The sequence below is a fragment of the Dendropsophus ebraccatus genome, chromosome 11, assembly GCF_027789765.1.
Source record: "Dendropsophus ebraccatus isolate aDenEbr1 chromosome 11, aDenEbr1.pat, whole genome shotgun sequence".
Classification (NCBI taxonomy): Eukaryota; Metazoa; Chordata; class Amphibia; order Anura; family Hylidae; genus Dendropsophus; species Dendropsophus ebraccatus.
The window spans coordinates 27923724-27939075 of NC_091464.1; the positions used below are offsets into that span (position 1 = coordinate 27923724).

General features: G+C 45.6%; 1 protein-coding gene across 2 annotated transcripts in view; it reads right to left on the bottom strand.

Moving 5' to 3' along the window:
- The window catches only part of BCOR (BCL6 corepressor), a 160223-nt gene that overhangs the window by 68003 nt on the left and 76868 nt on the right, over positions 1-15352 (bottom strand). The gene's annotated exons all lie outside the window — the stretch shown is intronic.

Sequence of the window (15352 nt, forward strand, 5' to 3'; positions counted from 1 at the left end):
AGGCCTCTCTGGCAGAAAAAAGGGTTGTAGGACAGATGAACAATCACGGAGAATATTCAGCATTCTAGCTGAGTAGATGCAGCGTAACAGGCTATGATTGAACGGAAATAGTCTGCCATCTGTCCTGAAAGAGGCGTTTTCGTAGCTTGTTGTTGCAAAGCTGTTCCCAGCCGGGGGAATGCGCGTTGTTAAAAGCCTGGATGAGTTCCGAGACGTGTGCGGGAAAAGGCTGAGATCCCACAATAAGGGCTGTAGAGATTCACTATCTGCACTCAATTTATAATAAGCAATAAGTTCTTAAACTCTGGAGGACAAGGCGGCATGAACAATCGGAAACTAATACAAGTAACAGCCTGCATGGCAAAATATAAAAAACACCCGATAGCAGGGAGGCAAATTTTTCATGGGTAGTTGGAGATTTTACATTTCCATCTAGTTTCTGGAATGGAAAGATACAGTAGATGACAGTATTTGTGAAAATTCTATTCCGGTATCTTTTCACATTCCAAAAACCTATTGCTTCCTTTTATAATTGGCCCTGGTATGTGAGTATCTGATAAGGAACCTTGAGCCTCTAACCTAGAGGAAAGCCACACCACTGCTGTAGGGCAGGAATGGGAGGGGTGCCCTGGCACGGAATCAAGCCTTCCATACAGTGGAGAGTTCAGATTCTAAAATAGATGGTGACTACCAGCCACCTCCAGGGTGCGCGGATTGTGTTACACTATATGACCCTCGGATAGTTGCTAATCTCGGCTGGCAGTCGGGGGGTGGGGACATTGGCCAGAGCAAGATTTATTGGGTAAGGTCTTGCTATTTGATATGTTTGCCGGTTGGCAGAGGTAATGCACCAGAGAGGGAATGGTTTCACGTTGCCCTTCCTGTATTGTGGATTTAGTTTGGGGAGGAAGCTCCGATCTTTAAATTGAGGAGTTTCAATATGGCACCCACCCCAACCAAAGCAAAAACAATTCTATAGGTGGGCCATATACTTATTCTCTTAAATTTTACAAAATCTATATCCTTTCCATAGGGGGTGATATAACATTTCTGCATTAGCTAATGCATATGAGGGCTTCCTGACTCTTCCCCAGCAGCAGATTTTGTAGAAGAGACCATAAAGCAAGTTGGATATCATTTGCCCAATACTTTTGTTTTCTGAGAGACAAACCTTCGTCATAGATGCCAGAATAGAGGATCCTAACTATTGACTCAACTCCTCCACTCCAAAGCATGGGTGCCGGGCGCAGATCCAACATCAGAAACCGTCAGGTATAAGTAAAGTTTATTCAGACACAACGCGTTTCGAGGCTGGTCTGACTTCTTTCTCAGGTGTGACAATAGAACAGAGGATCGGGTGAGATAGCTGTTGGCCAATTGAACTTATGTGTATGTGCAGCTTGACAGGTCTATTAAAGGGAATCTGTCAGCTGTAATTCACATTCCGTACTGCTGACACTGTGCGATAGCTGTTAGGTCAAGTAGACACATGATACCTTTTATTCTTTGATACAAAGAGTCAAAGAGGCATTTCTGAGCTCCTGAACTGCTACTTCCCCCTCCCTGCTTAAATGACACCTGGAAGATAAATCTCAAGCTGGGTCAGGTATACAAGGGGGCAGGGCTGTTTTAATACACTGGTGGGCCCAGTGCAAAGACCTCGAGTTGGCCCTCTTCACACACACACACACACACACACTGGCTACCCCACCTTAGGCTAGGCTCACACTGCGTTTTCAGCATCCGTTTAACGGATCCGTTTTTTTTAACGTCCAGAAAAATAGGGTCAGCAACGTTTTTTGGTCCGTTTTGGTCCGCCAAAAAAAACGGATCCGTTTTTTTTTATAATGGAAGTCAATGGAAAAACGGATGCACACAAATGAATCCGTTTTTTGCAATCCGTTTTTCATGCGTTTTTTGCAAAAAACGGATGCGTTAAACGGATGCTGAAAACGAAGTGTGAACCTAGCCTTAGTAGCAATAAGGCTGGGAGTAGTAGTACCAGTAGGGCTGGGGTAGTAGTAGCAGTAGGGCTGGGGTAGTAGTAGCAGTAGGGCTGGAAGTAGTAGTAGCAGTAGGGCTGGGAGTAGTAGTAGCAGTAGGGCTGGGGTAGTAGTAGCAGTAGGGCTGGGAGTAGTAGTACCAGTAGGGCTGGGGTAGTAGTAGCAGTAGGGCTGGAAGTAGTAGTAGCAGTAGGGCTGGGGTAGTAGTAGCAGTAGGGCTGGGGTAGTAGTAGTAGGTCTGGGAGTAGTAGTAGCAGTAGGGCTGGGAGTAGTAGTAGCAGTAGGGCTGGGAGTAGTAGTAGCAGTAGGTCTGGGAGAAGTAGTAGCAGTAGGGCTGGGAGTAATAGTAGCAGTAGGGCTGGAGTAGTAGTAGCAGCAGTAGGGCTGGGAGTAGTAGTACCAGTAGGGCTGGGAGTAGTAGTACCAGTAGGGCTGGGAGTAGTAGTAGCAGTAGGGCTGAGGTAGTAGTAGCAGTAGGGCTGGGAGTAGTAGTAGCAGTAGGGCTGGGTTAATAGTAGCAGTAGGGCTGGGAGTAGTAGTCCCAGTAGGGCTGGGGTAGTAGTAGCAGTAGGGCTGGGAGTAGTAGTACCAGTAGGGCTGGAGTAGTAGTCCCAGTAGGGCAGGGGTAGTAGTAGCAGTAGGGCTGGGAGTAGTAGTAGCAGTAGGGCTGGGAGTAGTAGTAGTAGCAGTAGGGCTGGGGTAGTAGTAGCAGTAGGGCTGGGGTAGTAGTAGCAGTAGGGCTGGGAGTAGTAGTAGCAGTAGGGCTGGGTTAATAGTAGCAGTAGGGCTGGGAGTAGTAGTCCCAGTAGGGCTGGGGTAGTAGTAGCAGTAGGGCTGGGAGTAGTAGTAGCAGTAGGGCTGGGAGTAGTAGTAGCAGTAGGGCTGGGGTAGTAGTAGCAGTAGGGCTGGGAGTAGTAGTAGCAGTAGGGCTGGGAGAAGTAGTAGCAGTAGGGCTGGGAGTAGTAGTAGCAGTAGGGCTAGGGAAGTAGTAGCAGTAGGGCTGGGAGCAGTAGTAGTAGGGCTGGGAGAGGTAGTTTATTACAGGCAGGCATAGTGGGAGAGGGGTGCCATGTCAGGTCCTTATCCGCTCTCAGGTGGCTCTCTTTATTTCTCCTGATCCTCCCACTAATCTTTTCACAACAAAAAAAAACACATGGATTGAACTTTGTGCCATGAAACTACTATTACGTGTGAACAAGGCCTAAAGCAATATTCACACATTCTTCTAATTGGTGACCATCCAATGTGTATGGTTTTTAAAATCCCTGCCCCATTTTGTTGAAAAGACCTATACAGATTTTCGGATGAGCTGTGGTCTGATGAATTTTCCACTGGTGATTTTGTAAATGAATGGCCAAGTCAGCCTGCAAGTTTCCATGCAAATATGTCTGAACAATAAGGATATCTGGTGGAGCACTTGTACTTGCAAACCAGCGTTGGCCGAAGAGTAAATCACAATCTACTGGGAGACCTCAGAGTGGGGATTAGTAGGATAACCAGGCTGTTCTGCTGCTGGCACAGCGCATAGAACTGGGTAAGCTGCCTCCTCATAGGTTTGTGTTACAGTGTTCCTGTCTCCTTCCTTCTCTAGTGAAAGGCTCGGCGTCAACCTATATAGGCTCTCTGGAGTCTCAATCAGTGCTGTCTGCTGGTGTAGGTCTCACACGCAGCCTGACGGCTAATGTATTCTGTAGCGCAGGGTAGAGGTGTGGAGCGAGGCTATTATGTATGCGTGGCAGGCATAGCTGTATATCGATTGTAATACATAACTGGCTGCTACTACTGTTATGGGGGCACTGAAGCATCTGATATAGGAGCATGCAGAACATTGGCAGCAGCTTTCCCTGTGTCTCTGCCGGGACAAAGGGTAAGCAGAGAAAAAGTGCAAATGGGGAAAGGAGTGCAATTCATCGATGGAAGCGAATAGAGAAAAATAAACACAAAGAAGCAACGCTCTACATTGCTTTGTACTACCAATTATGTATAAGAGTTAATGGATGACGCTCTAAAGGCCCTATTACATGGGACGATTATTGTGCGCAAAATCGTTAAATTGTTAGACTTTAAATGATAATCGTCCTGTGTAAATGCAGGCAACGATCAAAAAATTGTTCATGTGTTGTTGATCGTTGATTTAAGCCCCTATTACACGGGGCGATTTAGAGGAGCAAGCGCGCTCCAACCTGTCAGGTCAGCACTCACTTGCTCCTTGTTCCCCACTATTACACACGCCAACAGCAAGCGGGTAAGAGCAAGAGGGGCTGCTCAGGCGATCGTTAAATCGTTTACTCGAAGAGAACGGTGGTCTGCTGCCGCCGCTCCTGTTGCATGGTGCAACGGCAGTGGATCGTTGCCAGGCTGATCGTTGCTGTTTCAGCCTGTTGAAAGACAACGTTCAGCGGACATCGTGCATGTCGGTAGATCATTGTCTTCTCTTACACAAAGAAATTATCGGTAGAATATGTTAATGGCACTCGGACTAGTTATCTGTTGTTATAGCCTGATGTGTTGAGTTTTGGACCTGTTATTGGAACGCCAGCAATGTATTTGGCTGCACTTTCCTTGTCTGTGCACCACCTGTTTAAACCAATTCTTGAAACCCTCCCGAGTCCTTGTGTCAATGAGTTGGTTATGCCCAAAGGATCCACTTTCCCTTGATGTTTTTCCTTAATCCTGTAGGTTCGGCAGTTTTCGGCTAGTCTAGTACCAATGACCAGACCTTGCGCCAAGCCACTCAGATCAATTGCTTTTCCCATCCCTGTGTGGATTCACACTGAAAACGTGTTGGGGGTCACATATCTACCTTCTGGATACAGGGAAGCTCCAATCGTGAAAGGGCCAGAGTCCATGTGGTATATCTTAGAGATGAGCGTGCTCAACACATCCTATGGCAGTATCCATGTTTTCCCGGACTCCCTAGGGCTGTATTCAACTTCTTCAGCCACCAGTATTCCAATGCCACACGATCCAACTCAAGCATGCTCGATACAGCCATAGGCTATGTTTATGTTTTCCAAACTCCCTAGGGCTGCACCCAACTTCTTCAAATGATCCAAATGTCAAACGATCAGACTCGAGCATGTTTGAGTTGTGCTCATCTTTAGTGCATACCTATACCTGGTCCTCTGGTAGACTGACTGGCTTAACATAAACTGAATGACTGCGCATTCACAGACAGCTGTTACACCTTTTTTATGGCACGCTAAAGTTTTTTGAAAATACACTATTGCCTACAGTTCTAGTACTGGAAACTGCATGGGAATGTTTTTATACTTTTTTCTTCTAATGGCTAAATCCGACAAAAAAACAACAACAAAAAAACTTCCTCAATTCCGGTACAATAAACAGAACACAAACGGACAACTGCCTAAAATCTTCTGAATAAACATGTCACCTCTTACAGCACTGTGTAACCTAAACCTGCCCCAATACATTCCATCTGTAATACTAATACCGTATAAAAAAAAAAATATACAAAAGAGGCAACATACTATAGCTGTATGCACAACTGGTTAAAAAACAGACTGCGCTCGGTAATATAGAAGCTTATTATGAACGGGGGGAGGGGGACCCTGGAGTCATGACACATGAAGCAATACAGTAATTCCTATCATGGTATTAATGGTGTTATTCTCTCTCCGCGATGCTGCATGCATTATACAGACAGTCATCATGTATTTCCAGCATGCAAAAAAAAAAAAAAACCTGCATGATGATGTGAGTGGGGGAGGGGGGTGTTGTAGGGCGCACTGGGTGCTCGTTCCAGAGAACATTACGTGCTGATGCGAAGCGATGGCAGCTGAGGAATAACCCATGCTCTATATAAGAGCACTGCTCCCTTCCATGTGCCTCTGACTGGGAGGTCTGGCCATCCCTGGGATGTGATGCCAGTGTCTAGTATGACCCAACAGCACATGTCATTCCATCAGGGAGGGCTGCAAATGCTTGGGGCGCCGCACTCTTGTAGGGATCTTATCGGGCGCTGCAGGTGTTAACACAAGCCGTCTGCTACTTTACTTATCTCTGACTCTAATCCCCAGCACAACGAGCAGGAAGCTCGCCAGCTATTTCCATTCTCTTCACAGGAAATACACAAAGGGTTAAACCCAGGCTAGCCGGTCTCAGCGACAACAATAACTTGTCAGGTCGGTGGTGGCGAAGGTGGGGGTGGAGGATCACACCTAGATTACGCTCAAGGACTTAAAGGTTCTTCCCCACGCCAAGATAAATTGGTATCGATGATATAGCCAGTCAATAAATACGTTGCAGTAATCCTGTTTTGCCGTAATATCATTGAGATGGCTTGGTCTTTCCTTCTTGCCGGAATGCAGAGGAGCTATATTGTCGACAAACTGATATCTATAGGGCATTGTACGAGGTGTGATAGGTGACAAAGGAGCATTTTCACGCTGGTCACGCAAGAGTATACACTTGACAATGAATGTGAACTTTTACTCTATGATATCGTACAGCAGCGATGGGGAACCTTGGGCCCTCCAGCTGTTGCAAAACTACAATTCCCATCGTGCCTGGACAGCCAACGGCTGTCCAGGCATGATGGGAGTTGTAGTTTTTCAACAGCTGGAGGGCCCAAGGTTCCCCATCCCTGTTATACAAGATAATCGCCCAGCGTATCAGGTCCCATAACTACATTTTGTCATACGTCCAGTTTTAATTTCTGTATTTGGGCCAAGTCTGGACAACTACCTAGGCTATGCCATTCTTGGCACAAAGATACCCTGTCAGTCATATGTCATTTGTGCTGTCAGGCCTTAATAGTTTTGCTGTTCTGTACAAACCCTATTCTTTCTAACGCCAGAACGCTGCAAACCTGGCCTATTGGCATGTCACTCTTCCCCATTGTGCTGCTATGGTAATGACTTCACATGGCTCGTGTACCAATGCCACTGTAGATTGTACGTTCTAAGGTTACAGTTAAGGAAATAGCTTTGTCCAGTTGGCTTTGACTCATGCATATTTATATCCAATGTGAGATAAAAGGACCCACAATATGTGACCAGTGGGGGTCCAACCCCTGGAACACCCAGTGGTTAGCAGAACAAAAGGGTCACAGTACTCTGTGCATTGTCCTTACCCCTTCAGTGTTTATCCAGGCACAGTGGCACATCCACTCATACAACTCTGAGCCTGAGGCCAATTCACACTGCCCCCTGAATGGGGAATAAATAATGATTCAAGCAAAAGGCACAAAATGGGTTTCAAAAGTAAAGCCTATTACACGAGCCAATTCAGAGGAGGGAGCGAGCGCCAACCTGTCAGATCAGCGCTCGCTTGCTCTCCGTTCCCTGCTCTCTGCCGGAACTATTATACGTGTGACAGCGAGCAGGTAAGGGGGGTGGGGATGGGGTTGGAGCTGTGGGGGTGGGGTGTTTGCCCAGGCAATCGTTAGATTGTCTTGGCAGTCCAGAGAAGATATTGGGAGCGATGGAATTACACGGCGCACCGGCAGTAGATCGTTGCTATCTGCATTATTGGTCTTTCAACATCGTGCATGATCGTTGCCTTTTAACATTACTATTACACAAAGCGATTATCGGCTGTAAGGGTCCTATTATGGTGTGTTTACACGGAGCGATACTGCACCTAATCGAACGATTAATGATTTTGAAGTAATGATGTGTTTTTTATAACGATCAGCATTCAGACTAAACGATATAACGTTTGAAAGAATCGTTATTGCAATCGTTTTAAGATCGCTTAAAGGGAACCTGTCACCTCCCGTGCTAGAGCCCCCTATACTTACCTGATCGCGCGGGGTCCTGCTTCTTGATCCAGTCCGGTGAAGGAGATTTTAGTGCCTGAAGCCCAGCGCGCGCGCTCCTAAGATGAGTCCGACACTCATAGAGAATGAATGGAGCGTCGGACTCACCATTCATTCTCTATGGGCATCGGACTTATCTCAGGAGCGCGCGCCGGGCTTCGGGCGCAGAAATCTCCATCACCGGACCAGATCAAAAACCAGACCCGGCGCGATCAGGTAAGTATAGGGGGCTCTAGCGGGGGGTCGGGAGCCTGTCAGGTGACAGGTCCTCTTTAAGCCCATCTCACACATAGGGTGAATCGGTGAAAGACCGTTTAGACAAAGCCATCTACTAATTTTAGCGAACGACCAAAGACGATTTGAGAACATGTTGAAAGATCACAATGAACGATTTCTCGCTCGTCGATTGATCGCAAGCTGTGTGTACACGAGCCGATAATAGCGTCGGTATTGCGAAAATTCGAACGATAATCGTTTCGTGTAAACGCAGCATTACACTAAGCACTTAATGATTAACAATCACAAATGAGATTGTATTGTTAACCTGAAATTCCCCATATTACACAAAACCATAGTTGTTAGTGACGATCGTTACTACCATCGTTTACTCCATCTGATCCCAGCAAAAGAAGGAACAATGTGCAATTACAATGAACGATTAGTGAACGAACGATTAACAATGATTTTAGGGTCACATCTACGATTAACGGCACACAAAATTTTTTCGATCATTGCCTGCAATTACACAGGACGATTATCGCTTAAATTCGAACGATAGAACCATTTTCCGCGCGATAATCGTCCCGTGTAATAGGGCCTAACAGTCATTGTGAATGTATTCTTATGTGACTTTTGTGCCCGAATAAATCTCTCGAATTACAGAATACACCAATTTCTAGACCCTGCCGAGGCCAAGTCTTTCTCCACAGTGTCAATAACCTGCAAACTTTGATCTTCTGCAGTAAAAAGGTAAGATATGATCCGAGGCCCGGCTAGGAGAATCTATAGGCCGGCGTATTCATCACACAGCTCATAGACTCTTCGTGAACTTTTTCTATCTTCCCATTGTAGCTCGGAGAGGAATCCTCACACCCCCTTTATTATCGACGGATTAATGTCTGTAAATGTTCCCAGTTCTTAGGCGTCTGCGCCATTTTAAAGAGAGTGTTGGAGAAAGGAGGTGGAGGGATTTCAGCTGCTGGAGACAGCTAGGAGAAGAATTATATGCAGTGGGGGGCAGGTCTGGCAGTAATGTGCATTTCAGGTAATTATGCAAGCAATTCAGGCCTGGAGCAAAGTCTCTAAAGAGTTGCATTAACTAGGTTTAACGCTTTCTCTCCTAGGCTGTATTAGCCAGCCGCTGCTCGAGACTTCCACTCTTTCAGGAGGAGACAAAGGGAAGAGACACAGCAGTAATGATGTGATTTTAATGATATATAGAGGTATGCGCTGTACATGCAGCAACTGGGTATGTCAGTCTGTTGCAACAGTGACAGAAAACAGCAGTGCCGATACATCAGTCTCATTGACATATAATTACACAGAGTAAGAGGGATGCAGAGATGTAATATACCGTACATGGTGTGTGGAAGCCTGCAATGCATGAATCACCAGACGGAGGATGAATTGGGGGAATATAAATCAGGGGTGCGGGCAAACCACAAATTTACATTCAACTAAAAGAAATGGAAATACCTAATAATTTTATGTGTGCAAGGACTTGAATTACAGCAGCGTGACCAATGCGCGCACACAATGGGACAGAACGCATATATAAGGCCAATGCTGCTGCCTACAGATTATAGGGGGGATCCCCAGAATGTGTCCGAACCACGTATCCAGGCTGGGTATCGTTTTCTGATGTTCTCATCTACATTACAATCCAATTTACGCAATAGCTTGTGCAGTGGGGGCTAGTACCTTTGTAAATATCATTGACTGGTGCCTAAGGATCATTCATGCAGCCATGTGAATGCATTGTTTAGATTGGGGGGGGGGGGGCATTAATAATTTATGTGGCTACTAGAGATGAGCGAACCTCATGCATGTTTGGGTCTGTCCAAACCATTTGGTTATCAGGTTGGGTGTAGCCATAGGGAGTCCTGGAAAATATGTATACAGCCTATGGCTGTATCTATGTTTTCCAGGCTCCCTAGGTCTGCATCCAACTTCTTCAGTCACCACTTATCAAATGTTGCACGTTCTGGTTCAGACAGACCCAAGCATGCTCGAGTTGCTCATCTCCATCTCTACTGAATGCAGATGGAATCCAAAGTTTGTGTGTTCTTCCGGTAAGATGTCTTATTGCACCTTCCAGACAATACAGTTTAATATGGTCTTAGAAGTGTTGACCCTATAGCGGTCAATGGCATGACATTGCATGTGAACTTGCAGAAAGGTGATGAATTTAATTTGTGGGAAAACCTCCATTAAGTGTATGTTCTCATTAGAGATGAGCGAACCGGGTTCGAGTCGATCCGAACCCGAACATTCAGCATTTGATTAGCGGGGGCTGCTGAACTTGGATAAAGCTCTAAGGTTGTCTGGAAAACATGGATACAGCCAATGACTATATCCATGTTTTCCACATAGCCTTAGGGCTTTATCCAAGTTCAGCAGCCACCGCTAATCAAATGCCGAAAGTTCGGGTTTGGATTGACCCGAGCATGCTCCAGGGTCGCTCATCTCTTGTTCTCATTAAAGAGGAGCGAACTTATAGGAAAAACGAAGCAAATCACTTTGTTAGCTCGGCAATCGGCTTATTAGCCTGCTGTCTTTGCAGTTCATCCCGCTCCGGGTGTTGGGAAAAGCTGCATCCAGTCCTGAGTTCAAAAACAGCAGGCTAATAAGCCGATTGCCGAGCTAATAAAGCGCTTTGCTTCATTTTTACTATACTCATCTCTAATATCCGCCATATTGAGGACCTTGAGACCACTTCTTCCTGACCTGGCTCTATTGGGAACAGTGTGTAGCCACTAACTTCTTCCCCCTCCTCCTTTTACCTTGCTCCCCCCTCCTCACTTCCTTGTACCCCCCCCCAATTCTTTTTTATTAGCCTTCTTGAGCCCCCCCCCCCCCCGCTATACTGTACATTGTTATATAATTATTGTTATTCCCAGTATGTTGAAACCATTATAAACTAAATAAAAAGTTAAAACTGCCAACAAAAACACTCCAAAACCACAGTGTGTGTGAATTCAGCCTAAAGGGTTGTCCACACTAGACAATCTCACACCCACTTATTAGGGCCTATGAGATTACACCCAGCTACTGACCCGCACATCACGCTTCTGACCAGTTCTATTAGGTCTGTTGTCCACAAGAATGTGACAAGTTAATGACCCAACAATTGGGGTAAACAGCTTGAATCACACGTTTCAGCTTACAATTGTCTCACTTCTATGGCCAGCGTTAGCTAGAAGTCTTACTTCTACGTGATGAGTGCCCTTTCTAACATGAAGAGGGTGATTTTTCAGGTCACAGCTCACAGATTCTACTGTACGTTAGCAAATATTTTCCAGTATCATCTGAGAAGTGATAAACTGGAGGAGTGAGGTGACTCAGGAGCTCTTTCGCCCAGTAAGGGTAAAGGCTGATATGTGAAGATTTAAAACTCTGGACCTTTACTGTTCCTATAGGCTACAGTCAGTGATGTGCTTTGCTGCACTCGTGATCAGAAGCAGTAAAGCAAACAGCCGTCCTGACTGACGTAAAGAGTCGTGCATCAGTGTGTAACCCGGGCCTAAATCTCCAGGTTTTTACCTGTTGTGGGTGTTGCAGCTCCTGAGTCATAGAAGCGAATGTTTCATCATTAAAGGCAGGTTGCTTTATGACAGCTTCCCCTTCAAGTGTACCTCCAGTGTGGAACAGCTTCTGACTTGTCATGGTAGTACACGACGCATGTTGACTGCCATTTACGGTGGCGTCTGTCTGCAGCCGCAGATTCTCTATGAGTCTGGAGCTGTGAATAGACTTTTTTTTTTTGGTGCACATGTCACACTCATGTGACTCAAGAGACTTTTTTTTTTTTTTTTTTTTTTTTTTTAAACTCCAGCGTTTATCTTGCTATTTTGCTGTACATTTTAGTGCTTCACTTTGGACTTTGGCTGCTGTGCTACAACAAGTCTGTGCAGACCCGGCCTACGTACCAGCACAGTGCATGCACATCAATGGCTTGTTTGTTTTTCCTAAAGAAAAAAAAAAGCTGTAGCCGTGAAGACACAATGTCTATATGAGCTCTTCGCCTACTTTAATTCTGACATATTATGGGGCTTTTTCCACTGCAGTCGGAAAATACACCCCCCTCCCCCTTTGATACAAGCAAAGTGCATGGGATTTTGCAGTGTTAAAGGGGTAGTTCACAAAAAAAAAAATATTTCAAATCAACTGGTGCCAGATATTTGTATTTTACTTCTATTAAAAAAATCTCTAGTCTTCCAGTACTTATCAGTTGCTGTATGCCCTGCAGGAAGTTGTGTATTCTTTCCAGTCTGGAGAGCAGGAGAGGTTTTATATGGGGATTTGCTATTGCTCTGGACAATTCCTCTCATGGACAGAGGTGGCAGCAGAGAGCTCTGTGTCAGACTGGAAAGAAAACACAACTTCCTGCAGGACATACAGCAGCTGATAAGTACTAGAAGGCTTGAGATTTTTTTTTTGAAGTAACAATTTGTTTTTTTTTCAACAATCAGCATATAGATGAATAAATTGTTAGAAAATTCGTAAGAAAAATGGTCATGTGATAGTTTTTTAGATCGCTTAAAGGGAACCTGTCACCCCTCGTGCCGGGGTGACAGGCTCCCGACCCCCCGTTAGAGCCCCCTATACTCACCTAATCCCGCCGGGTCCCGCTTCTGGAGGTGGTCGGGTGACGGAGATCTCAGCCGCTGCAGCCCAGCGAGCGCGCTGAGAGATGAGTCCAACACCCATAGAGAATGACAGGAGAGTCCAGCGCTCCGTCATTCTCTATTAGCGTTGGAATCATCTCTCAGCGCGCGCGCCGGGCTGCAGCGGCTGAGATCTCCGTCACCCGACCGGATCCAGAAGCGGGACCCGGCGGGATTAGGTGAGTATAGGGGGCTCTAACGGGGGGTCGGGAGCCTGTCACCCCGGCACGGGGGGTGACAGGTTCCCTTTAAGCCCATCTTTCACATAGGGTGAATCTTTGAAAGACTGTTTACACAAAGCGATCTGCGAATTTTTAGTGAACGACGATTCGAGAACATGTTGAAAGATCAAAATGAACAATTTCTCGCTCGTCGCTTGATCGTTTGCTGTGTTTACACGGAACGATTATCGATCAAATGCGATCGTTATTGCAAAAATTCGAACGATAATCGTTCTGTGTAAACGCAGCATTACACAGGACGATTATCGGCCAATCATTAACAAACTTTTGTATCGTTTAAATAAAACATATAGTGGACCAATCGTCAACAAGTAGACTTCTCCTGGGCTACAGAAGCCTATGAATAAGCCCCGGGCACGATGCCGCATGGATTTACACCCATTTCTAATAGTATTCTGATATTATATGTGATGTGGATGCGACTCTAGTAAGACAGAGCACACAATGAGTTAAATTTGGTGTGCGTGCTGGCGCAGCTGCGGGGGAGGAGGAGGTTATTTATTTACACTCGTTCGTGAAGCCAGCGATACGGACATATCCCACGTATCTCGTCCTGTTGTGAGGAGAATACACAACATCACGCCCGCTGTATTTTCTTTTTTTTTCATTTACGGTGAACGCCGTGCTTTCTTATTACGCTCCATTATATAATCTGTGCACATTTTTATCACAATCCCCTTTTTTTCTAGACAAAGTCAAATCCCTGACAACGAAAACGTGGAAGCCACAGAAGTAAGAATAGAAGAGAGGAGGACGAGGAGAGCGCGGGGAGCGGCCGTCATTGGCGAGATGAGACGTGGGAGACTGCGCTTCAGCAGACGCGGCGCTTCCCGGCACTTGTCTGCTCGCGAAGCCTTGAATTCATCGCCCCCTCCCCCACACGCTCCTCGTCTCCCTTCTCATTTCAGCCGACAGGAAACTTGAAGTTGAAAGGAAAAACCCACACACAAACACATGCACGGAATTAGACACACACACTGCCTGTGAGAGAACAAGGCTCCGCAACACAACAGGGGGAGTTTCCTCACTCCTAGCTGCTACTGCTGAACATATATATATATATATATATATATATATATATATATATATATACATACATATATATACACACACACGTCTCCGAAAGACCACCTCTTTGAGAAGACCAGACTTTGTGTGACGGATTTTCAGTCTACCTTACATTATGCATTAAGGCCTTTTTTTTCTTTAGAATATTACCTCATAGAAAACCACTTTTCAATGCAATTTTGCCTGGTGGTTTTACTGTATACATATGTGTGCGAGTTTAATGGAAGAGGCCCTAGACTGGGGCCACGCGGTGTGTTTGTACAGATGTAGGCTCCAACATGACAGGACTGCCTCCTCTTTTAGAGGGGCTTTATTTTACAGTTTGTTTTATAGGATCCCTGTGATTTCTCGCTCAGGGCAGCCATGGGGGTCGCATAAACATCACAATGCTGGGCTATACCTGACCAGTCCTCCCATGTGCCCAGGAAGACGATCCACTGCTTAGGTGTCAGGCGGCCTCTCATTTCTCTGTAATAATATCTGCTGGGAACCATGGCGTGGACACATCTATCTATGCCTGACACCACCTTATTGTTAAAGTAATACTGTCACCCCCTTACTCTATGTGGGGTTCTCTGCATCATCCACAGGCTTGGATGCAGCACACACACATTTTATCTGTCTTTTTTGCTCTAAAATTTGCTTAATCTGTGGACAGTGTCAGCTGGGCGGGGCTTCACTGCACTTGGGCCATTTTCTCTTTGGAGAGGGGGCTCAACTACTGTGAGGCCCCGCCTAGCTGACACTTTCCACCGATGAAATGAGGTGATTTTATCACTTGAAGAATGCGCTCACATCCACCAAAAATGCTATAATATGCAGCACTATATTGTAGGGTAAAATGCCAACGATCTTCAATGAAGTCAATGGGTCTGTCAGTTGCAATGCCACAAACAACCTGAGGACAAGAGTGGTGCCGTTTAAGACCATCTAGTTTTGTTTTTTCATCGTATGGTGAACAAAACTTGTTCTATTCAGCATCTACATTTTTGCAGCATCCCCACTAAAACACTTTACGGGACATTTATCAAAGCTGGTGCATGCCAGGGAGAAGGCCAGGATCTGCACCTTCTCCCTGTAGTACGCCAGGGGCGCATCACTGATAAATCTCCCCCTTTATGTCTAGATTGATCCCACTACCATGCTGGAGAGAAGCTTCTTTATACCAGGGGATATTGGTATCTGTTGAAAACACTTTACTATAGTCTCTCTACAGAAGAGCTTTCACTGATTATAGCTATTCCTCCATAAGGGAATTAAAGGGGTACTCTGGTAAAATCTTTTTTTTTCAAATCAACTGGTATCTGAAAGTTATATAGATATGTAAATTACTTCTATTTAGAAATCTCCAGTCTTACAGTACTTATCAGC